The sequence below is a fragment of the Petaurus breviceps genome, unplaced genomic scaffold, assembly GCF_028583685.1.
Source record: "Petaurus breviceps papuanus isolate PSGF00001 unplaced genomic scaffold, PetGlider_PUasm1.0 91133, whole genome shotgun sequence".
Taxonomy (NCBI): Eukaryota; Metazoa; Chordata; class Mammalia; order Diprotodontia; family Petauridae; genus Petaurus; species Petaurus breviceps.
In genome coordinates, this window is record NW_027187419.1 from 24,049,408 (window position 1) to 24,073,622 (window position 24,215).

The 24,215-nt window shown below is 35.7% G+C and overlaps 1 protein-coding gene and 2 pseudogenes across 1 annotated transcript in view; 1 reads left to right on the top strand and 2 right to left on the bottom strand.

The window, feature by feature from the left end:
* CNTN5 (contactin 5) overlaps positions 1-24,215 on the bottom strand; it is a 1,715,246-nt gene that overhangs the window by 1,634,689 nt on the left and 56,342 nt on the right. The gene's annotated exons all lie outside the window — the stretch shown is intronic.
* Positions 3,459-4,459, bottom strand: LOC138154872 (protein C1orf43 homolog pseudogene; annotated as a pseudogene).
* Positions 4,359-5,569, top strand: LOC138155534 (prohibitin-2 pseudogene; annotated as a pseudogene).

The following is a 24,215-nucleotide window of genomic DNA, read 5'->3' on the forward strand; positions in this document are numbered from 1 at the left end:
TAACACAATCAGTTTGAACACCAAGCCAATACAGGGGAATCTTTAATTGCCATTACTATCACACATAGTCGGGACATCCTCCCGCTTGTCAAAGCTGTCACTCAGAATAGTATGGTGGTCTATCCAGGACTGAGTAGGACAGGATTACCTTATCACTTATTCAGGACATTTTGCTTCTATTAAGGTGTTCTATAGTGGCACTCACTATTTTGGATGCCTCATCATTCTCTTGATGACATGACACTATTGATTTATTCTTATTGGATTTGGATTACTGGGCTAAAACTCCCAAGTCTTCAAATTTGTTTTCTAGACATGTCCCTTACTTATTTTACCAGTATAGTTGGGTTTTTTTAACCTAAACATAGAACTTGACGTTTACCCCTGTTAAACTTCTATTTGGTCCATCATCCTAGCCTGTCAAAAGATTTTTGAAACCCAATTCTGTCATTTAGCTAGGTCTCCTTTTCAGTTTTTTGTCACCCACAAATATGATAGCATACCATCTAAGCCTTCACTACTAACCATTTACTACTTACCTAAAAAAGTACTTGTGAGGTAATTAATATGCAAATCCAAAGGAAACAAAGCAATCTCTGCTGTTCACTGGAATGATCCTGCCACATTTCATAGATGCTGAAAATGAAATTTTCAGTTTCTTTTTGTACTTGATCCTAAGGCTCAAGGTAAAATTATTGTTCACAGCCCTGGGGGCTAAGTTCCTGGTAGATCCTGATCACTTTTTTAAATGTGTTTTCCTTCTTTTCTCCTGATAGCTACTCCTCCTCCAAGCTCAAATGCATTCGATCTGCAATTAGCAGATTCCTGCTATTTCTTAATGCAAAACCGACTTGCCTTTAGCTGCTATCTCAATTACATATATCTGTTTTAGCATTTGCAAAGTGACTATAATTATCCCTAATTTACTGATTTCTTTTTTTTTTTGTTACAGATAAGGAAACTGAGGCTTAGATATGTATGTGATTTTCACAGGTCATACATTGGCAGAAGAAGTACTTGGATACAGATCTCTTGATTGCAAGTGCTTTTTACAGAACTTGGCTTCTCACTAGTCTTACACATTTAAAGCATTTGGATGTCTGTGATGTTGTGTTAATTGTCATTCATTCCTATCAGTCAATCAATCAACAAGTATTTATTAGGCACTTATATTCCAGGTACAGCTAGAAGCTGAGGATGAATATAGAGAATGGAACAATTCCTTCTCTCAAGGAGCTTTCATCCTCTCTTATTATTAAAGGAATGATAGATAATGCCTTAAGGTATTTCCTCTCCTAGAGGTAATACCTTCTAATTTTAGACATTCCAAGATGAAACAGCTTTCTAGTGCAATTTGAGGCCCTGTGACCAACGGTTAATGTGATATTTTAAGCAAACAACCCTACCAGTTATACTTAAATCATGATTAAGTTATCACCTATCAATGATAAGGAAGGCTGTGGATATGAGAGAAATATTCTGCTGTATAAAAAAAATTGGCTTGAAGAGAGTGCCCAGGAATTAAAATATATTCTTCTTTCATGCATAATGGGACATATGGGTCACCTCTCCTTGACCAAATAAGAGATTTAAATGTTAAATAATATTCTACAAATGCCTTTTCTCTATATTAAAGTACCTATATTTCTCTTGAGGGGAAGCCCAGTAAAATGAGTAGAAAGACAACCTCAGAGCCACGAAAACTGATATTTGATTCTTGCCTCTAACACATATTGGCAATATTACCCTAGGCATATTACTTAACCTCTCAGTGTTCTAGGTTCTAGACAGTTCTCAAAGATTATAAATTGCAAAGAAGGCAAGCAGCCTTCTGGGAATTTCCTCATCCATAAGTTTCTTATCTCAGTGGAATTACTTATCTAGTATTTATTTGATATTCCTTCTACTAGCCAACAAATACACTTATATGTTATGTTTTCATATTGTTTTATCTTATTAAATAACCAGTTTCTAAAGTTAGCCCAGTGCTATGATTCGTTGAGGGAAATATGAAATGAATGTTAATATCCCTAACAGTCCCTCTGAATAACTTTTTAGTTTTAAAATAAAGCATGGGGAGGAAAAAAGAAGAGAACAGGCTAGTAAATACAATACAATAAGATCTCCCAGGCACTGTTGGCCCTGGCCCCTGTATTCCCTCCTACTTCATAATGTTAAATTAATTGCCCATGAAATAAACAGTCCCCATCCAACAATTTATAGAAATGGGTACCCTCTGGTTTCCCTTTCTACTATTATAACTGCCCATACACCCAATTTCCCCAAATAAAATAAAAAAGAGTTGGAGAGAGGTCAACAAAGAGCCATAATAAAAAAAAGTGTCAGGGTTAAGATGAGAGTGACATGGGCAGAGGATAAATATGCATTAAACTCCAGAAATGGGCTAGTGGGAGTGAGGAGGGCCTTATGGTACCCAAGTCTATTAACAGCTCATAAGGAAGAGGTATATATTTCAAAAATTTGGGGCATAATTATATCAACAATGAGTCCAGTACTGTAGCATCTTCTGCCAGAGAGAATTCACTCCATAATGAGACTGTACTCCCACTTATACCCCACCCACTGGAGCCATATTGGTTATAGCTATCCCTACTTTCATTCAGAGAGATGCTCTCTGGTGTATAGTTTTCCTTAAATCTCTTTGCCACTAGGAAATGCTTATTATCTCTATTAATTTTCTGTCTGGAAGGCAATTAGGTGACCTAGATATTTACTGGGGAAGAAACTTCAGGTGACTGTTTCCCTTCATGACTATGTCTCTTGACATCCAAATAATGCCTTAGTTGCTATCACATTCTGGAATTTCCCTTATCATCTGGGACCTCATCACTCTGGAACAAAATGAAGCCCATAGCATTATTACCCTGCAATATCTAATGAGCAGGCTGGCTCCTTTCTCCTACTGAAGAGTTCCTTCTGGGACCTACCTTTTACGGAGGGTCCCTAAGTCCCTAAGTCTGGCTAATCTTCATTCCCTTCCTGGCTCTGTTCCTGACTTTCTGGTCTTCAAAACCTTGTCCTCTCTCCTCAGCTTCCTTTTGTGGATTGCCTCCCACCATTAGAACACATACTTACTGAGGGCAGAGACTATCTTTCTTTGGGCTTGTATTTTTGTCTCTAGTACTTAATACAGTACCTGTGCTTAGTAAGTTCTATAAATGCTTGTTTCCTTCCTTCCCATGTTAATAATAATATTTAACATTTATATAGTGCTTTTAAGTTTTGCAAAGTGCTTTACAAATATTATCTCATTTTATCCTCACAAAAACCCTGGAAGGTAAGTTTTATCTCCATTTTAGAGATGATGAAACTGAGGCAAACAGAGGTCAAGTGACTTACCCAGGGTCACACAGCTAAGAAGCATCTGAAACTGGAATTTACTTCTTCTTCACTCCGGTATGCAGGTCTATCTACTGTGCATTCTAACAGTCCAGTTATTAGGCCCTAAGCTCATAACTGATATTGCCTCTGGGACCTCTCACCATCTTTTTTTTTTTTTCAGAACCATTACCATTTAATGCTTCTTGGTAGAACAGATATTCAACCTGGCCAAAGATGCTTGTCCCCTTTTGGACTGTCTCAAACAAAGCAGGGTATTAATGAAGGCCTTGAGGATACTCTTAGAGAGGATACTGGTGTTTTGAAGAACAAGCAGATAGGAGTAGAAGTTAAAAGAAAGATGCTGGCCTTCTTCATGTTAATAAGATCTCCCAGGCACTGGTGGCATCCTGAACAGTAATCGTTTGCAGGTAGTTGTAGCAGTGTTGATTTTCTGGTCTGTAAAGCTTCAATAGTCTGGCATCATCCTTTTCAAGAATCTTTTTTCTCCTGGACCTTGCCTAGTCAGATAGTAATCTCTTTTTTTAGATCCTTGAGGGGAATTGCTTCCCACAATGATGTGAGGGCCTCTTCAGAAGATCATAGAAATATGCATCGTCTCCTTCTTCCCCCAAATGAATAGCAGTACAAACATTCAGTTCCCATAAGCCCTCACCAGTACTACATTGACATTCACCTCACATAAGCAATAAAATGCCTGAGCTGTAGCCTCCCTCCAACTCCGTTAGCCCTGGATCCACAGTAACAATGAATTCAGGTGCCCTACGTCCTCCCTCTCTATTTCCTTACTGAGGGATCCAAGTGCTAGTGCAATAATCTTTTCTTATAAGAACATAGGCTTTCTAGATGGGGAAAGGAATTTAGAGATCATTCTTGTTCAAAACCTTCATTTCAATGACTGAACAAGTTGTGGTATACAATTGTGATGGAATATTACTGTGCTATAAGAAACAGTAAGCTTGATGATTTTAGAAAAACATGTAAAGACTTGCACAGAGGTAGCAGAGCCTCGTGTGAGGGGTGCGGATCCCGGGAGAGGGAGCACCAGCCAGGGCCAGGGCCAGCGACTGCTGAAGGGCAAGGGTAGAAGCGGTCGCATCCCCGGCCTAGTTCCCACCGCGGCGCCAGGGAGCAGACATGGCCCAGAATCTGAAGGACTTTGCGGGGTGGCTGCCTGCCAGGACCCGAGGTATGGGCACAGCGCTGAAGCTCCTGCTCGGGGCCGGGGCCTGGGCCGTGGCCTACGGAGTCCAAGAGTCCGTGTTCACTGTGGAAGGTGGGCAAAGAGCCATTTTCTTTAACCGAATTGGAGGTGTACAACAGGACACCATCCTCGCAGAAGGACTACATAGGATCCCCTGGTTCCAGTAACCCATCATCTATGACATTCGTGCCCGGTCCCGCAAGATCTCTTCTCCCACAGGCTCCAAAGACCATCAGATGGTGAACATCTCCCTTCAAGTGCTCTCCCGACCCAATGTCCTGGAGCTGCCCAGCATGTAGCAGCGCCTATGGCTGGACTAGGAGGAGCATGTGTTGTCCTCTATTGTCAAAGAGATGTTCAAGAGTGTGGTGGCCAAGTTTAATGCTGAACACACAGCCGGCCCAGGTGTCCTTGTTAATCCGGTGGGAGCTGACAGAGAGGGCCAAGGACTTCAGCCTCATTCTGGACGATGTGGGCATCACAGAACTGAGCTTCAGCAGAGAGTACACAGCCACAGTGGAGGCCAAGCAAGTGGCCCAGCAGGAGGCCCAGGGATCAATTTCTGGTGGAAAAGGCAAAACAGGAGCAGCGGCAAAAGATCGTCCAAGCTGAGGGTGAAACTGAGGCTGTCGAGATGCTCGGGGAAGCTCTGAGCAAGAACCCTGGCTACATCAAACTTCGGAAGATCCGAGCTGCCCAGAACATCTCCAAAACTATCGCCACGTCTCAGAACCGACTCTATCTCACTGCTGACAACCTTGTGCTGAACTTGCAGGATGAAAGCTTCCGAGGAAATGACAGCCTTATCAAGGGCAACAAATAGAAACGTCCTCCTGACCTCAAGAGAAAGCTGATCTCTTCCTCCCTGAGTTAGTCTTGGATGAGCCGGCAGATGGGTCCACCTCACTCACCCCACCATCATGTGACTTTCCTCCACCATCACACCATCCCTTCCCCACTCGTTGGATAAATGAAGACTGACAGGTGTTCCTTTCCCTAACCCCCCCCCCCCACCCCGTATTTTGCTGGGGGCTTGGGGTATAAGGACGGTGTGATTTCTCAGTGATTTCAGCTGGTTTCCCTCCAAGGCCAGGAGGAGATAACAGCTATCCCAGGAATTCTCAATAAATTTTTATTACTTATGTGAAAAAAAAAAGACTTGCACAAAATAATGAAGAATGAAATGAACACAACTACTAGTACGTTATGCACAGTAACTGTAATATTGTTTTAAGAACAACATTGAACAAATAATTGACTTAGACTATCATAAATACCCAAATTAACTACAAAGGACATGTAAAGAAAGACATTGTTTGCACCCAGAGAAAGAACAGAAAGTATGTATAGAAATATACAGAAAGTATGTATAGAATATAGACAGAGAGACAGACAGATAGGGGTGTGTGTATGTGTGTGTGTGTGTATGTGTACACACATATACCCATTCGTGTCTGCTGGTGGCTATCTCTAGGGTGGGACAGGGGAGGGAAGAAAAAAGATATTTATATGAGTATTTTGTTGTATATTTAAAAGGAATAGCAAGTTATACATAGTAGAGTTGTAGTGTCATGTGCAATCATCTTTTAAACATTATACTATATTGTGGAAATGCCTTATTCCATAATTTTTTAAAAAACCTTTCAATTTACAGAAGAAACTAGGGCCCAGAGATGAAATGATTTCTCTGTAGCTCCCCTACTAACAATTCTCTTGGATTATAAATCAGTTTCCTATTCTTTCTCTAATACAAATTGTAAACCCTTTTTTTTAAGCTGTTCTTTCTACACTTCAAGTGCCTTGCCTTTCTTCCCTCCACCCCCTCTGCCCTTTTTCACACAAGCACTCTCATTTCAAAATAAAAGGCATACAACTGTCAATCTTTTCACTCTTACTTAGTATCAGTATGCCATTAGGGTTTCAAAGTTCAGAAAGCATATTCTGGTAGTCATACTGGATTCTGAGGTCTCTGAGATTTAGAATTTTGTCAAATTCTTTGAATCTACACTAATTCAATTTTATATACTAAACACCAGTTTCCTATTTAATGGCTTTGTTACTGCTAAACTTATTTAATGCCATATTAATCTATATTCCTTGTCCATAGTTAACATTTAAATTGTCTACTGAAGACAGGATCTACAAATAGCAATTGCAGCTACAAAGTAGAGGACTTTTCTACCACACACACAGTATGGAAAAGACTTTTAGCCATATGCACTTGTAGGTTCATCTACACACATACCAGACTGATACATTCACATTGTCATAAGCAGCTATGTCTTTGAAAGTGAAAGACAATAATATGTTTATGCATGCTAAATATATGGGCATATGTAATTTTAAACCAGTATCTCTATGTGCATATGCAGAAACTCACTGATCTATAAGCTGATAGAAAAGTATCTAATTACAGAAAAAAAATGATGGAAGTATAAAACAAAAACAAAAAAGTTTATTTTAAAATTAATTCTATTGAGTTCCAAAGCAGTGAACTAAAATAAAAATTAAATGACACATTAAATTTAAAGATAATAATGCTAGTTGATATTTGTATATCACTTTATAGCTTTCAAGCATTTTCAAATATGTCATCTGATTTGATTAACAATAGTAGAAGCAACATTAGGATCCCTGTTTTTTTCAGATGAGGAAACTGAAGTCCTGAGCAATGAAACAAATCATTCAATGTCACATGCAAATAATAATATAGCATAATAGGAAATGGCAGGTCATAACATCATATGACATGAGATAACATAACACAACATAACATTATCTAATGTAATATAATATCATACAATATGACTTGTTCAGGGTCATATAAATATGTATGTACACATAATATTTATATAATATATGTTACAATATATTATATATAATAAAAAGCATTTATATAACACTTCAAGGTTTGTAAAGCCCTCTACATATATCATCTCATTTTACAACAACCCTGGTAGATAAGTATTACTATTACCTCCATAGCTAATAAATGTCTGAGGGAGAATTTGAACCCAGCCTACCTGATGCCCTCTCTAGTACACTATCATCTCTACCATGTAGTTACATAACTAAAAAGTGTTAAAGATGGAAATTTAGACTAAATATCTTTCCTGGCTTGATCCCCTCCCAAAAAAAGTTGTTTATTTTTACCATATTTCAACTTAACAATATTTTGAAAATTATTTTATTGAAACATCTTGATCAGTTTGTATCTGTTTCATGTATTGTCATCAATAAGGAAAAAAACATTATGCAATGGTTATCATTTAGATGTCAAAGAGTATGTTGCAAGGCTGAACCTAAAGCTTTTTCATTTTGTTAGAACATGTAAACCTTGTACCAAATATAAGTACAATAAATACAGCATCATTTCCACAAAACAATGAGATATTAGAATATAATTTCAGTCCTTATCATATTTTTATTCTTGTCCTTACTTTTGTTCTTGCATTGGGGCATGTTTTTTAGTTTCAATATGATGACTTAATAAGTATGGATAACTCTTTGCTGATGAATATAATAGCACATTTAAGTCTTAGTAGACTTATCTCACTAAGTTATCATGCTCAAAATAATTTATTACATAATGAACAGCCTTTTTGAATGTGGGTAGGCTGATCTAAGAAAGCTGGCACAGCTCTCATTTCTGGGTTCATACATACAAACTACCCACCTTACTAGCACATATTCAAGGACCCAGTGTTATATCCACCCCAAGATGAGATATGGATATAGAAATGCAGTAGGTACTTTTTTGGATCTAAGTTTCTTAATCTGTAAAAATGAAGTGGTTAGGTTAGATAAAGATCCTAGTCAACTTCAAAGCTATATATCAACAATAAACTCGGAAAAAGTAAAATTTCATGCATTTGGATTTACTATTTGTCAAAAAGATGTCACATAATTTGCAATTTTTATGTGTATGAAAATATATGCCCTTATATGTGTATATAACACTAAGTACATGGATTTCTATTCTTTTCAAAGAGTATATATGACTATAGCCACAAGTGTACTGGTACTTCACCAGACAGTTTAATAAAGTGTCAATGTAATATCATAGAATTATAACAGACAGTTGGAAAAGAAGTCAAACATCATCAAAACAAACAAACAAAAAAACTATAAAAACAATATCTGGCCTCTGTTAAAAAAAATCAGATGACAGTGAAATCACCCACAATCTTCCCCTTAAAACAAATGTTTCCTTTTCTGGGTCTTGAGAGCAATTTTTTTAATGTTGAGGTATAATCTGACTCCCCCTACCCACCTCTTTTCACATATTGCTTCTAGGTCTTGCATGTTTTATATGCAATATATTTTCCTGAGGAAAAAAGCAAATACAGTGTTGAATGTTTAAAGTAAAAACAAGGCTGTGTATGTTATATGTGTGAACGCACTCACATGCCTATGTATATGAAAAATTACAACATAGTAAAATATCTTATAATAATATAATAACAAATTTATGATGCCTGAAGGATAATAGTCTCCATAGGCAAAATAGGTATATTTTAGATAAATTCTATTTTGAAATGTTTGGACAAAACTGTTGTGCAATGATATGGGGTTGCTTGTTTCACAAAGCATATTTTGGTTTCTTTTCCTTATTTGTAGTTATTTGATAACCAGTTCCTTTTGCCTTCCACCTGTATTCTGATACTGCTTACTTTCTATAAGCCAAAGACAAGGATTTGAAGGAAATGTCAAAAAAGCACTACTCTTCATATGATCAAGGGGGTTAATCTATCAGTGTTACTACAGGACACAAGATCTGGCTGCACCATTACTTTTAGCCTATCCAGCAACACATTTTATTCCCCAGTACTTCCTGCTCTCACTGACAAGGGAAAAGTAGTGTTCTTTCCACAAGAATGATGACCTCCAACATGATTCACACATTTGTTACATTCAGAAGTCCTAGACTGAAGCAGCATTATGAAACAGTTCTGTAGGTCTAGATACATGTGGAGAAGATTTAACTGGAGCAGGCTCAATTAGCTGCTGTGCTGATTACGGACGGTACGGAAGCACTAGCAGGCTGAAAAGAAGAAACTAAGAAGAGTAATAGCTTACACATATATACTAGGTGTCCAAATATCTTGGTGCAGTTTGAAGTCATTAAGGCTTTATGAACTTTAAAGATTTATATATGTGTATATGAATACATAATATTTAGCTTCAATATTTAAATATTTATTTATATATATATATGTAGATAGATAGATATATATGTAACTTAAACAAAATTTAAGCTATTATAAAGGCTTAAAACTGCACCAAGACTTTTGGAAATACCCCATACAGAGGACTGGAAGGTTTGCAAAATTTTTTTCTTTATAACAAACCTGAGTGGTTGGTAATGTTAGTGATATTCTCATATCACACTGGTGAAGAAACAGTAGCTCAGAAAGGTCAAGGGAATTCTATGTAGTTACCCAATTTAATAAATGACTGAACCAGGATTTAACTATATTCTTGAGACATGGTAGGCACTAAATAGAGGCATGTTGACTAACAGTGACTAGATTCTAGCTGTCACTCACATTATAGATGAGAAAGCTGAGGTTCATTGAAGGGAACTGAGTTGCCCAAGAGCACAAGGGTATTAAGTAGCCAAGACAAGATAAACTTAGAGGTGAAGCAGGAATCAGGGGGCAGTTGAACACATGACAATTTGTCACAGAAAATATTTAAATATTCAAAACAAGAATCCAAAATCTGCAAATCTAGGGTGTTAACCTGTTGTGCCATCTTCAACTTAAAGGATAATAATATAGATATCAAAAGCAAAGGAAGGATTTAGGTGAGGCTTCTTTCTTGTTTATATATAAACATACAAATAAATGTATACATATGTATGTGTGTGCATATATACACATATATACATATACATATGTACACACATATACACATACTATATATTTTTTTTTACTAAATACTAAGCGATGATATCCTCATTTTGATTTTAAATTGCCTTCATTTATTAATATTATTTTTCATCCAGGAGGACCTAGATTCAAATCCAACCTGGGCATAAAACTTAACCTCTCCAAGATTCATTCTCAGTTGTAAAATGAATATATTCAACTAGATGGTCTCTAAAGTTTCTTCCAGCTCTAAATCTGTCATTCTATGATACAATAATCTCTCCTCTAGAAAATGTTGGCATACCAATGTATGTGTTAAAACTCTTAGAATCATGTATGTGTTTATAAGCTGGTGATAATCACATGCTATTTCCTCCTATCCGTTTAATTATTAAAACAAAAACTACTTAATCTAATGAAAACCATGTCTTTATTTTGCCCAAATTATATTTGTATCAAAAATTCTAAAATAATTAACAAAGCATGCAGCCAAAGCTCTTGTCTAAGCCCATGGGCAGGCTATTACACAGCAATAGTTCTCTAATAATGAGAAAATATGATTTTATTCATCTAAGCTTATGGTTTTCTGTTCTGACAGCAACTAATTGAATTTTAAATCACCATATCATCTTGGCACCAATGACTGACCTGGTTATACATGAATTAATTATTAATGAAGATAAAAAGAGCCTTCTGTTGTTTCCAAATATAATAGTTATTTTGTCATTTGTTGCTGCACTAATATCACTTGAGGAAGATTCCAAAAGGAATAAATCTGAAATTTTGTATGCTCCTAAAAATTCATCCCTCCCTTTTCCTACTAAAACAACTGTATGCATGTACATACTTATGTATTTACATATTATGCATTATGCATACCTGTGGCAGATAGATGGCTAAGTGGATAGAGTGCCAGGCCTGGAATTAGGAAGATCTGATTTCAAATCTGGCCTTAGATACTTACAAGCTGTGTGACCCTGGGCAAGTCATTTAACTTCTATTTGCCATGATCCACTGGAAAAGAAAGTGGCAAAAACACTTCAGCATCTTTACCAAGAATACTTCAAAAGGTATCATAAAGATTTGAATATGACTAAAAACACTAAAACCACAGGTATGTATGTCTGTTTGTGTGAAATAAACTACTATATATTATATATTCATGGTACATATGTATATATACAATTTTATACCTTATATATATGCAATAACCTCTTTTTTGATGTATTTAAAATTTCACAATTATTAAGCATCTACTTTATTCAAAGCACTATAATATTCTGCTAGGCACTAGGTATCCCAAAACAAAAATAAATAAATGAAAATTCTTGCCCTCATAGAAGTTATATCCTGGGTGGGGGGGCAGGGTGGGGAGATATAGAACAGGTATGTAGAAAAATAAATGCAGTATGCATTAAAAGTCTTAACGCAATGTTAAACTACTAAAGCTTAAAACTGCACTGAGACATTTAAGATAGCAAATATACTATTCATACATTGAATTTATATCTATATTTAATATAAACATAGGCAGTTTGTATGTATATACATGTATGTATATCCATGCACATTTTAAAATTCTTACTAACATGCAAATAGGTTTTATTATGTATTCATTTAAAATTAACTTTAGAGGATATTAATACAAATTCAAAATTGACATAGACAGTAACTCCTAGTACACTTTTGTACAGGATCCAAAACTATCTGAAGGACTACAGTCCACAGACCATAGTTTAAGAACCACTGATCTATGTTATCTAATGTACTAGCACTATGAAAAATGGAAATAATTTATAGGAAGCTTTCATATAGGTAATGAGTACAATTATAAATAGAATAATTCTGAAAATGTTACCTACATCATGCTTGTTCATAACAAACTTTGGAATGTTTAGACTCCAAATGCCAACATAAAATGAGTTAACTAGAATATGTGCATGTGTATGTGAATATATATGTATATATACATACAAATATACATACATTTGTACATATTCTTATTAACATGTGTATACACATATGTATGAGTATTTGGATATTGTGTGTATTAGAGAGATGAAACATTACACCATTATTAACAGAACTATTAATAGAGAGACTGGAAATTCAGAATGCAGAATGTAAATAGGATATTACAGGAAAGTCAATAATACTTGGCAGTAGGAACTATTCTAAATGCTTTTAATGAAAATGAGAAAGTGTGTGAATTCCATGTGACGATTTTGAATGGACTGAATATGTGGCTGTTTTTGAAGTAGGAAAATGGCTGTCAATTCAATTCCTTAGAAATAAACTAAATAAGATTATTTATCATGTTCCTGTTATATCCTGTGGGCATGTTGCCCTCTGAAAGACATAGTAGCAGAAATAAATCTTATGAATTTAGATCCAGGCTTCTTTTCTGGTAATGGGTACTCTAGAGGAGTGATCTTCACTAGGTGGAGCACGAGGTCATCTCATTACATTCAACAGTAGTTACTCTTAGAACATCACTGCTCCCAATTCTAACCAAAGAAGAAAGAGAGTTCAGACAAGTATCAGAAGAGGACCAAACTCCCTTGCCGGGATAAGTAGGAGCCTTATGTAATAAGGGCCAGCTGGCCAAAAATGTCTCCCCCCTAGCATTTTAACTTTGTGTTTACTTACCAGATTTACACTCAAGGAATTGATTAGACAACAAATATGGGGCACTATCTCAAGAAAATGATTGTTAAAATGAACACATTGATTGGGGAGAAGGGAACAACCATCCGTAGTAAAGGGCATGCCTTTCCTTTTTACTTCCCCCATTAGCATATTAAAACTTTTATTATTTACTAATTTCATGAAGAGATTCTGGAAAAATTCTGTAGCACTTTCAAACACCATAAGTTGTAGTGTTGAACACTACAAAAATCCATATTTTTAAAAAATACTTTATTAACTTCTGATTCACATAATTAATTTCCACCAGATTTTGAGTTACAAATTTTCTCCCCATTTTTCCCCTACCCACCACCCCAGAATAGCAGTCCCACAGGCTATCCCCTCCTCCAATCTGCTCTCTCCCATATCTTCTCCCATACCCCCTTAGACTTTTTCAGTAGGGCATGGTGGATCTCTATGCCCCAATGCCTATATATCTTCTTTCCCAATTACATGTAAGTTAGTATTAATAATAGTATGTATGTATATATATACACACACACATATATATATACATACACACACACACACACACACACACATATATATATATATATATATATATATAATTTTAAACATTTGATTTTAAATCTTTGAATTCCATTCCAGATTCATTCCCTTCCTCCCTTGTCACTCACCCTTACTGGGAAGATAAGCAGTTCAGTATAGGTTATACATGTGTAGCTAATGCGAAAGATTAACATAGAAGATATATTGTAAAAGACTGACTATATTTCCCTCCCTTCTATCCCACCACCCACTTGTTCTAAAAAACCCATATTTTTAACATTAAGATATTGGCCATGGTATAGTTTATAATATTTAACCACCATGTCCTCTCAGTATTTTTGTAAAGCTGTAAGTCATGGAACTAAATATGATCACAGAAGAAGCAGGAAGATCCTTGATCAGTCAGTCAGTCACCAAGCATTAATTAAGCACCTTTTATGTGCCTGACACTGTGCAAGGTGATGGAAGCAATCTAAAGAACAGTAGAAAACCTCATACACATGGTTTGTGTAAGTAAGTTGCAGTGTATTTATTACCAGTGACGATTTATGGTTGAAAAGTAAATATAAAAGACAGCAACAAGAAAAAAGAAAAAAAAGAGCATCAAGGGCATGTAAGAAAAGGAGGTGGGCTGGTAATTTATTGTATGAAAGCAATGAACAGCTGATTATTATACTGTTGATCAGAGAATAATATGAGTCAGAGATAAAAGCTATTAATGAATTGTTTGGATAGTATGTGAAGATTTATAGAAAGACATAGGTAAGAATCACACAGGTTGGAATGATATGGGGCATGTTGTAATCTTCTTTAGTAGCACTGATTGGGGGAAAGTCATCTGTATCATGCCAAGAACCAAGATTTTCATTAACATATCAAAGCAGAGTTTACTGATGAGCTAATTATTCTAGTATAGCCTGGAAGTCTGATAGCTAGAGTAGATGAGAGATGAGACCTAATCTCAATTAATTGCTGGGTGGAGAAGTGAAAAACAATGGGTTACAATTGTCTGAGCACTTGAAGAAAGAAGAGTTGGTTCTGATGTTTAAAGATCTCAGGATGGAACCATGATGTGGGTTTTGCAGAAATAAAAGGGATTATGATATAGAATATAATATTGGGGGGGAGGGAGGCTGTGGTTCTAATAACTAACTTTGTAAACTAAAGTTAAAAGAATTTAGTTATTACTGGCCTCAGTTTCCTTCTCTACAAAATGAGAATATTAACAGTTTATTAAGATTAAGTGGAATAATGCATGGTTTAATGCTTCAAAACTGCAAAGGTCTATACAAATGCAAAGTATTATTATAAACAATTATTAGCAAAACATCTCTTCTACCCTCTTTATATTATACAAAAAAAATACATGAATTTGCTGAATATTTATTGGAGGTCAGTTTGTTATAAACATAGGGGACTTTAAAACAGAAGACTTGCATTCAAATCCCTGGCCCTACCATTCATTAGCTTTCTGATTTGAGGCAGATCATAGTTTATACTATCAGATTTAAAAGTGGAAGAGATCTTAGAGATCACTGAGTACAAACCCCTCTTTCCAAAGGTGAGAAAACAGATGTCCACAGATGTTATAAGTGGCTTACTTGGGGTCAGAGAGTTTGTCAGTATTTGAGGCAGGATTGAAACCAGACTTCCTGAGTCCAATCCACTTCACCATATTGCCTCACAAGACATTAAGCTTATCTCAACTATGATTATTTTGACTTCCCTTTTCTGTACCTCAGTCGTCCTTTCTCTAAAATAGGGACAGTACTTGTATTACTACTTCACAGTATTGTTGTGACAAAAGAGCTTTATAACTGCTGGTTAATATATTTATAATATAATATATAATAACTAACAGTACTATAATTCTTAGGCACTTATAAAAAGATATAGAGGAAGGACTGGCTAAAATTTTTGATTTAGCACTGAAAGATCTACTTTATATATAACAGAAAATAAAATAATTATGTGGGATCCTAAGAAGAGGTAAAATATAAATACATCATATCTCTCATGGAGCAATGGTAGAGGATCAGCAATTAAATGTGATAATGTCATATCCATGACACAGAAGTGATTAGGTTAGAGTTCAGGGTGAGACATATATATTTTTGTATAAAGCCATTGAGGGAATTTTTTTTTTGTTTTTCTGTGCATATTTGTCATAAGAATTTATGATTTTCCCCCAATGGGGGAAAGAGATCTCTGTTATTTTTTTAATAGGTGTATGTGGATGGGGGGGGTGCTATAGATATGAAGTGTTATATGTACTTTCAGACAAGGTCCTTGTATTATTAGTTTTGCTTAATGGTTTTACTTTGTAAATGTAATGTAAAAGTAAAACATCAATAAAACTTTTTTTTTAAAGAGAATTGGGGAAAGTACTAAATATCACAAAATTGCAATTAAAACTATTATTGAAAAAATAAACAAAATAAAGAGGCTGGTCCATGTGGCTTCTAAGATCAGGAGTGCAAGTTGCAGAAAAAAATAAATGCTTAGGTAAAGTGGTAGGAGTTTTCTCACCTATTCCCTCTTTAAAAGAAATTATAAACCCATTCTTTATCACTCCCTATTCTCCCATCTTTCCTCCCATGTGTATTTCTCTTTTTTTTTGTTTCCTTTTTAAAATTTCTGATCATAAACACAGAAAAATAAGCAATTCCATATTCAACAGTAGTAAAAAAAGGATTGTATATAAAACTGCAGATTTCTACTATGGATATCTTAATTAATTATGAGTATAATTGTAGTGGTTTTAATGCCCTAAATTCAACATGTTACCTTTGAAGCTTTTTGCTTTTCAATGTTTCCTCATGATCTTCCTTCTGTTTCCTTCTGTTCATTTTCATAAACTTCAAATATCTCCTTATCTTTCTTTTGTTCTTCTTTTTCTGGTAGATCACTACCAATAACTGTACCTTCTCTCCTTATAATTTATACAAAACTCAAATTTATAAGAAATATAAGAAAAACAAATCTGGGGCAGCTAGGTGGCAAAGTGAGTAGAGCGCCAGCCCTGGAGCCAGGAAGACCTGAGTTTGGATCTGGCCTCAGACATTTAACACAAACACACAAAAACTAACCGTGTGACCTTGGGCAAGTTACTTAACCCCAATTGCCCTCCAAAAAGCAAAAAAAGAAAGAAAGAAAGAGAAACAAATCTCTGCAAACAAAACCAACCTACTATTCTCCTACTCCCCTGAAACAATGTTTTCTCATTTTTGACATGGATTTTGAAGTTGGCACAGCTTTAAAAAATACATGAAATCCAGTAAATTGAAGGAAAGGATGAGTATAACTTTTATTGGGGTTCTTCAGGATAAATTGATTAGGCTCACTGAAGGCAACAGATGAGAATGCAATGATGTGTAAAATTCCCCAAGCTTACTACTGGCAACACAACTAATCTATCCTATGAAACAGCATAATATAAGCTATCTCTGACTAGATTAAATTGTGCTTCCTGAGGGTGGTTGACTCTTGTCACACTTCATTGAAAACCTTAACTACTGGCCTGCAGAGCAGAGTCAATAATTTAACTTCTAAGCTGGAAAAATTTAACACAAATAGAAAATAATCAGATAGAAAAAAGTAAGAGACCATCTTCTTCATTTAAATGGATATCATGTTTCTGATTCCAATTGAATACTATCCTGAAGAAGTGAAGAAATTTAAACTGTAATAAGCAATGACTCAGGAGTCAGAATTCCTGGGTTCAAATCTCCTCTCTGATACTACCTTTGGAACATCTTGGAACCTTGATTTCCTAGTCTGTTTAAAAAAAATGAGGCAAGATTTTATCAAATGATCTCTGAGTTCTCTGATTCTTTCTATTCCAAATGTTGTGGCTGACTACAATACTTAAGGAAGGGTAAGTACCAAAATAAACATCTTTCTAAAAGGGAGAAAAAGTTGATTCTTCAAGTGAAAACTGTCTGAAGAGAACTTGATGCTATTTCATGCTTAAATTCTAAGATAGATTATTTTGTGATACGTTGTGATATCTAAGATAGATATATTTTGTGAACATTTAGTTAGTAGGGATAGCAAGGAACTCTGGAGGACAGTCAGGACCAAAAGCTGGAAATTGCAGAGATGTACATTCAGGCTCAATGTTGGGAAATAGATTTCTAATGGTTACAGATGTCTGAAGGTAAAATTGACTACCTTGAAGATAATGTATTTTCTTTCCTTGGTGGTCCCTAAGCAAAGAGTAGATGACTACTTATTGAATGTGTCAAATCAAGGATTCTTTTCCAGCTATGAATTTCACTAAATAGTTAGTAAAGTCACTTCTAACTCTGAAATTCTTTTTTATGGTAAACCAAAATGATATAAAATAAAATGCCACATCAATTAACTACATTTTCTATTATATCATATAGTAGAATAATCAATCCAGCTAGACAATGTTTGAAGTGCTGGATATATAATGAAAAAAATTAAAGTCTTTGCCATCAAAGAGCTTACTTTCTAATGAGGGAAGAAAACACACACACACACACACAATACAGGAAAGATAGAAGGCAGCCTTAAAGAGGGAAGCACTAGTTTAGTAAATTAAGTGAATTCTGAATTAATAAAATAATTAGATTTGAGCAAGGCATTAAAAACTTATCACTATAAAAATGTTGAGATGTGGGATAGATGATGACAATGAAGTGGCTGGATAGCTGGTAGAACAATAATATCAATCTATCTACCTATAATGGAGAAATTTTTCTAGTGATGTGTCACAGCCCTATCCTTTTAAATATTTATATCAGTAACTTAAATAAATAGATAATAAGCTTATCAAATAGAGAGATAACATGAAGTTAAAAGGGGAAGCTTATAACAGTATTCAAACATCTTCAAATGATTTTGTCTCCCAAGATAGGAATATGTAACCATGTTGCCACTCTTGCTCTGCTTCCAAGACTTATATTGTGTTGTCATGGGAGATGATCCTGGTTCCTCAAATCCCATGTTAATGGACCAGAAGCTCTGGCTGCTCCTACTACACTAAGCTGAAGGGGCTCAAGAACAGGATTTTTTTCTTGCTTATTCACCTGTTCACATACCCCTTTTTATTAAGTTAGTGGAAACACCTCAGTAAAGTGCAAATTGTTCTTGTAGGCCAAATTTTGATGAGTTTCTTAAATTTGCTAGGCTATTCTGGTAATAAATGACATACAGTACATAACCACTTGTAGCTGTCCTCACCTCATTCAGCTATCCCCAGTATTAAAAAAAAAGAATATAATCTTTTTGAAGATGAGGAAGATGAACCCACAGGTGATACAAATGTCCCCATTCTCAATGCCTTTTAAAGCATTCCAGTCCCCCTAATGCTGGCAACATATTTTAGGAGCCTGTCTCTACCCTTTGACATGGATGACAGTGAGACTGAGAGAGAAGAGCTCATAACAATATCAAGGCATACATTTTTTGTGCTAAGCATTGTGGGCACTTGGATGGGGTGGAAATGCTGACTGCGAAATTGGAAGAACCAACACAAAAATATGTTTTGCATGACTATACATGTATGTCAAATTGGTTGCCTTCTCAGTGGGGGAGAGAGGAAAAGGGATAGAATTTGGAACTCAAAATTTAAAAAAAAGAATGTTAAAAATGTTTTTATATGTAATTGGGGAAAAATAAAATGTTAAATTAAAAAGTAACTGGGTCTACAGGATAATAGATTTGTTTTTGTTTTTGCTTTTGTTTTCCTACAGAAACCCTATGGTTCAGGTCTGTACTGATGGAGTAAATTTCTAAACTGATAAAATAATAAATTTTTGAAATATTGAAATAAGAATAATAGCTCACATTTACATTATAGCTAGAGAACTTTGTGTACATTATCTCAATTGATATTCACAACAATTTTGTAAATTAGGTAGCAAATATAATCACATGTATGTTTGTATGGCAAATAGTGCAGAAAAGTAAGTTTAGTTATGATGTTAGGAAAACATTCAAGAATTCAACTTTGCAAAAGTGGACTCATCAATAGCCATATTAAAAAATGCTTTAAATCACCAATAATTAGAGAAATGCAAATTGTGCCTCTCTGTAATGTAATGCCAAAAGAAGGCAACTTCCCAGGTTCAAAATACCAGCATAGGTGCTCTCTATTTTATTCAGTAACAAACCAAGAACAGAGAAGATCAAAACATGACATCATTCAAAATATAGCATTTACTAAGTGTGATTAAATAATCTCCAAGTACTACCCCACCCCAGGACCTTCCAATCATTCAATCAATTACAAAGTCCCTGGTCTAAATACTTCTCCACCCCTAGGCTATACCTTCATTTAGTCCACCACAAAGCCCCTCTTCTCAAATGGAGATTAGTTTCCAAACATAAGTAAAATACATTCATTTGCTCAACCATAGAACACAAAAAGGTCAAAAGTTCCCCACCCCTGGATCACAATTGAATCTACCCCAGAGTTACATCAAGTTTAAACACAGCACTTAATACCCAAATGGAGGTCTTTTCTTCATCTTGACACGAGGCAAGTTCTCAGCAATCTTAGTTCCTGGGGAGACAAGGCTTAGCAAGGCCATAAGATACATTGCCAGTCCCTTCATGAATTTATCCTCTGTCTGTAGAACAGTCCTAGAACCTCTGAACACATTAGCAAAGCCCTCTCCCAGGATTTCTGTAAACATCCAACAAGAAAATCCTTCTTCAGGGCTTCCGAACCAACAGAAAGGTTCCCAGACCCCTGCAACAACAGCACTGTCCTTCACCAGTGGACAGTATTCACTCTGTCTGCAGGACAGCCTCCAGACCCCTGCAACAACAGTACTGTCCCTCACCAGTGGACAGTATTCACTCTCTGTCTGCAGGACAGTCTTAGGGCTTCTTAACCAAATGCCAGGTTCCAGGACTTCTTCAACAAAGGACTGTCTTTCACCAGTGGACAAATCTGGCAAAACAACATCAAAACAGACAGACAAAGTACCAGCAAAACAGCCATGTCTCCTCAGTCCTTGGCAGCTCAGGGGGCAGGTCTCAAAAGTCCAGGGCAATTCAAAGCGGCCACCAGCAATTCTCTTAGTCTCTCTCTCTCTCCACGAGGTGCTGCTTCCAAAAAGATCTTCCGCCTCTCTCTAGTGTCTCTCCAAATCTACATCACCAGCTCCTCCCAGTTCAGGACTTTCTTTTCACATCAACAAGCCCATCCCACAGGTGGGATTAACAAACTCTGGGTTTTAATACAATCAATTTGAAAACCAAGCCAATACAGGGGAATCTTTAATTGCCATTACTATCACACTCTCCAGGCTTGCACTTATAAAGTTGATTTTTTATGCAAATGTAAGACTGAATTTATTCCTATTCAATTTCACCATATTAACTTTAACCTAATGATATAGATTCTCACAGTCCTCTTGGATTCTGATATTTTCTTTCAGTATCTTAGCTACTCTTCCCAGTTTTATATAATCTGAAAATATGATGAGAATACCATCTATGCCTTTATCAAAAACACTGACAAAGTTGTTGAATAACAAAGGACCCAGCATAGATTCTAAGAGCATGTCACTGGAGATCTTCTGCCAATTCGGCATTGAACCATTTAAAATTATTTGGTGTGCAACCATTCTACTAGGTCTAAATCTATATATTATTCTCTACTTTTCTCTCTCTCCATCTTTTCAAAAAAGATTATATATTTATGTGTGTACATATATACATATGCACATATATATACATATACACATGTATTAATGTGTATATTCACATACAGTTACATATCTACCCATGTGTATGTAGATCTAGACAGACAGATATTTAGATAGATAGATAGATAGATAGATAGATAGATAGATAGATGGATAGATAATGTTGAGTTCTAAATTTCACATCAGTTAATGACAATGTTATCAGAAAGGATCCAGAAGTCATATTGGAGGGAGTTATAAAACCAAAAAGTCAATCATAGACATGATAAAGTTTTTAAATTAATTTTTTTATTTTTATTTTCAATTCCAAATTCTATCCCTCCTTTCACCTACTGAGAAAGCAAGAAATAAGATAACCATTATATATATATATATATATATATATATATATATATATATATATATATATATATATGAAGTCATGCAAAACATTTCCATGTTAGCCACACTGAGGGGGGAAAAAGCAAGAAAAATAAAGAAAGAAAAAATTTGCTTCAACCTGCACTTAGAATCCATCAATTCTCTCTCTGAAAGCAGGTAGCATTTTTATGATGAAGTTTTAATATGTAAACAAGATGCTATTTGCTCTGATGCCTTTATCAGATAAGATCTCTTCTTTGATTGAATCACTGACTTAATCATTCAATCAAGAATAGCCACTAGGAATTTTTTTTCTATAATCCAACCAAAATTTGTAAATAAAACCTCTATCAACTGGAGACAATGTTAGGGTTTTGGCCATTAGGTGCTGGCCAATGGTGCCACACAGAGAATATCTCATGAGGGGTATAACAATCTAATAAACACCTCTACAATTACATATAAAAATGGAAACTCAGTTCAGTGGTGTTTTGTTCCTGTGTCAGAAGACTCCAAGTTTGTGAATTAAGGACTCTAGGCTCAAAGTAGTTTTAAAAGGAAGGCCCTTGTACCTCTATGATAAGGCAAGGGTGGAAGAAAGTCAGTGAGTGCAGAGGGAAAACTGCAATTCTCTTTTCCTGATGATATTATTAGAGAGACTGAACCACTGGAAGGCAAACAAATCCAGCCAGGAGCAGAGGGAGACACACTAAGGACAAACATTAAACAACTTTGGTTATATAGCATGATGTGTTCAATCAGCAAGATGGCACAGTGGATAGAGCATTGGGCCTGAAGTCAGGCAGTCCCATCTCCCTGACTTCAAATTCAGTCTCACACATGTACTAGCTATTTGATTCTGGTCAACTCATTTAACCCTGTTTGCCTCGGTTTCCTCATGTATAAAATGAACTGAAGAAGGAAATGGCAACCACTCCAGTATCTTTGCCAAGAAAACCTCAAATGGGGTCATGAAGTGGTGGACATGACTGAAAAAGAATTGAACAAAAACTTACATCAGAGAAGTATGCCATCTACCAACAAGAATTGAACAAAAACTTACATCAGAGAAGTATGCCATCTACCAACTTTAGAAAGTTCTTCTAGGTTAGAAGTTGTGAGTCAACTCTTTACCACATATGTTCCCTACATATGTGTCTCTCTACCATTGTACTCTAAATTTAAACCTCCTCCTCCCATGAACCCTGTCTGTATTTGTAGAAGAGAGTGACTCAGAATTCTGGGAGGGAAGTTTGCAGCAAATGGCCTACTCTACCACCCAAATAAATGCCTTTACTGAAATCTAATTCAGTCAAATGACTTATTATTAAAGGGACATAAATACCAATGGGAACTCAACTGCAACAATACTAGACATGTAACTACTAAGGGTTATATGCCTTGAGAGTAGTAGGAGCCACCTTCTTGACACCCCACATATACACTGTGAGTGCAAGTTAAGTCAGTGGCTCCAAAATAGGAATTGCATATATTCATCTTGTATGTCATAAAAATGAAGCTTATTCAGTTATGGATTTAACTAGGTGGCCTCTGTGGTCCCCTGGTAAAGCAGAAATAGAATCAACTTGTAGAAGTTTCAAGGTGGAAAATTTTTTGTCTCGATTAAAGAATTTCTAATAATTAATATAATCCAAAAATGGAATGGAATGCCTTATGAGATAATGTGTTCTCTTTTACTGGAAATATCCAAGCAAGAGGCTGAATGAATTGTGGGGAATAATGCACTGGAGAATCATGTGGCAACTAGGTGGAGCAGTGAGTAGAGCACTGGCTCTGGAGTCAACAGGACCTGAGTTCAAATTTGACCTCAGACACTTATTAGTTTTGTCACCCTGGGCAAGTCACCTAACCATGACTGCCTCAAAAAAAAAAGATTCATATAAAAAAAGATTCATCATATAAAGAATAGACTAGATGGTCTCTTAGGTTCTTCCTACCGTATGATTTTGTGATTCTGAGAAAAATTGGTTCAGGTTCTCAAAGAACAGAAAACATACATCATCTCTTTAAAACATAGAAGAATTTAAGAGTCTGAAGGGACATCAGAATTAAAGCAATGGATCTCCCTTGTAGAAAATGCTTGTCCAGATTCTAATTGAAGATACTCCATGGTGCTGGTAGTTCACAGTACTTTTGGACAGTTCTGTGCTTGTTTAGTAAAGTTTTTTTTCCCTTCACCATCAAGCCTAAACCAAACACTTCCCAGTTTCTATCCATTAATCTTGTTTCTTCTCCTAGCAAGTTAAGGTTAGTATGCTTGTCAAATGAAAACATGCAAACCCCCCCCCCCCCAATTTCACATATATTTTCCATATATCTAAAATGATTGCATGTACCTGTAAATGCTTTCCTTTACTTCTTAGAGAGTTGTTTCAATCATGTCTCAGTCTTTATGACCCCATTTGTGTTTTTCTTGGCGAAGATACTGGAGTGGTTTGCCATTTCCTTCTCTCATTTTACATATGAGGAAGTTAAGGCCAACAGGGTTAAGTATCTTGCCCAGTGTCACAG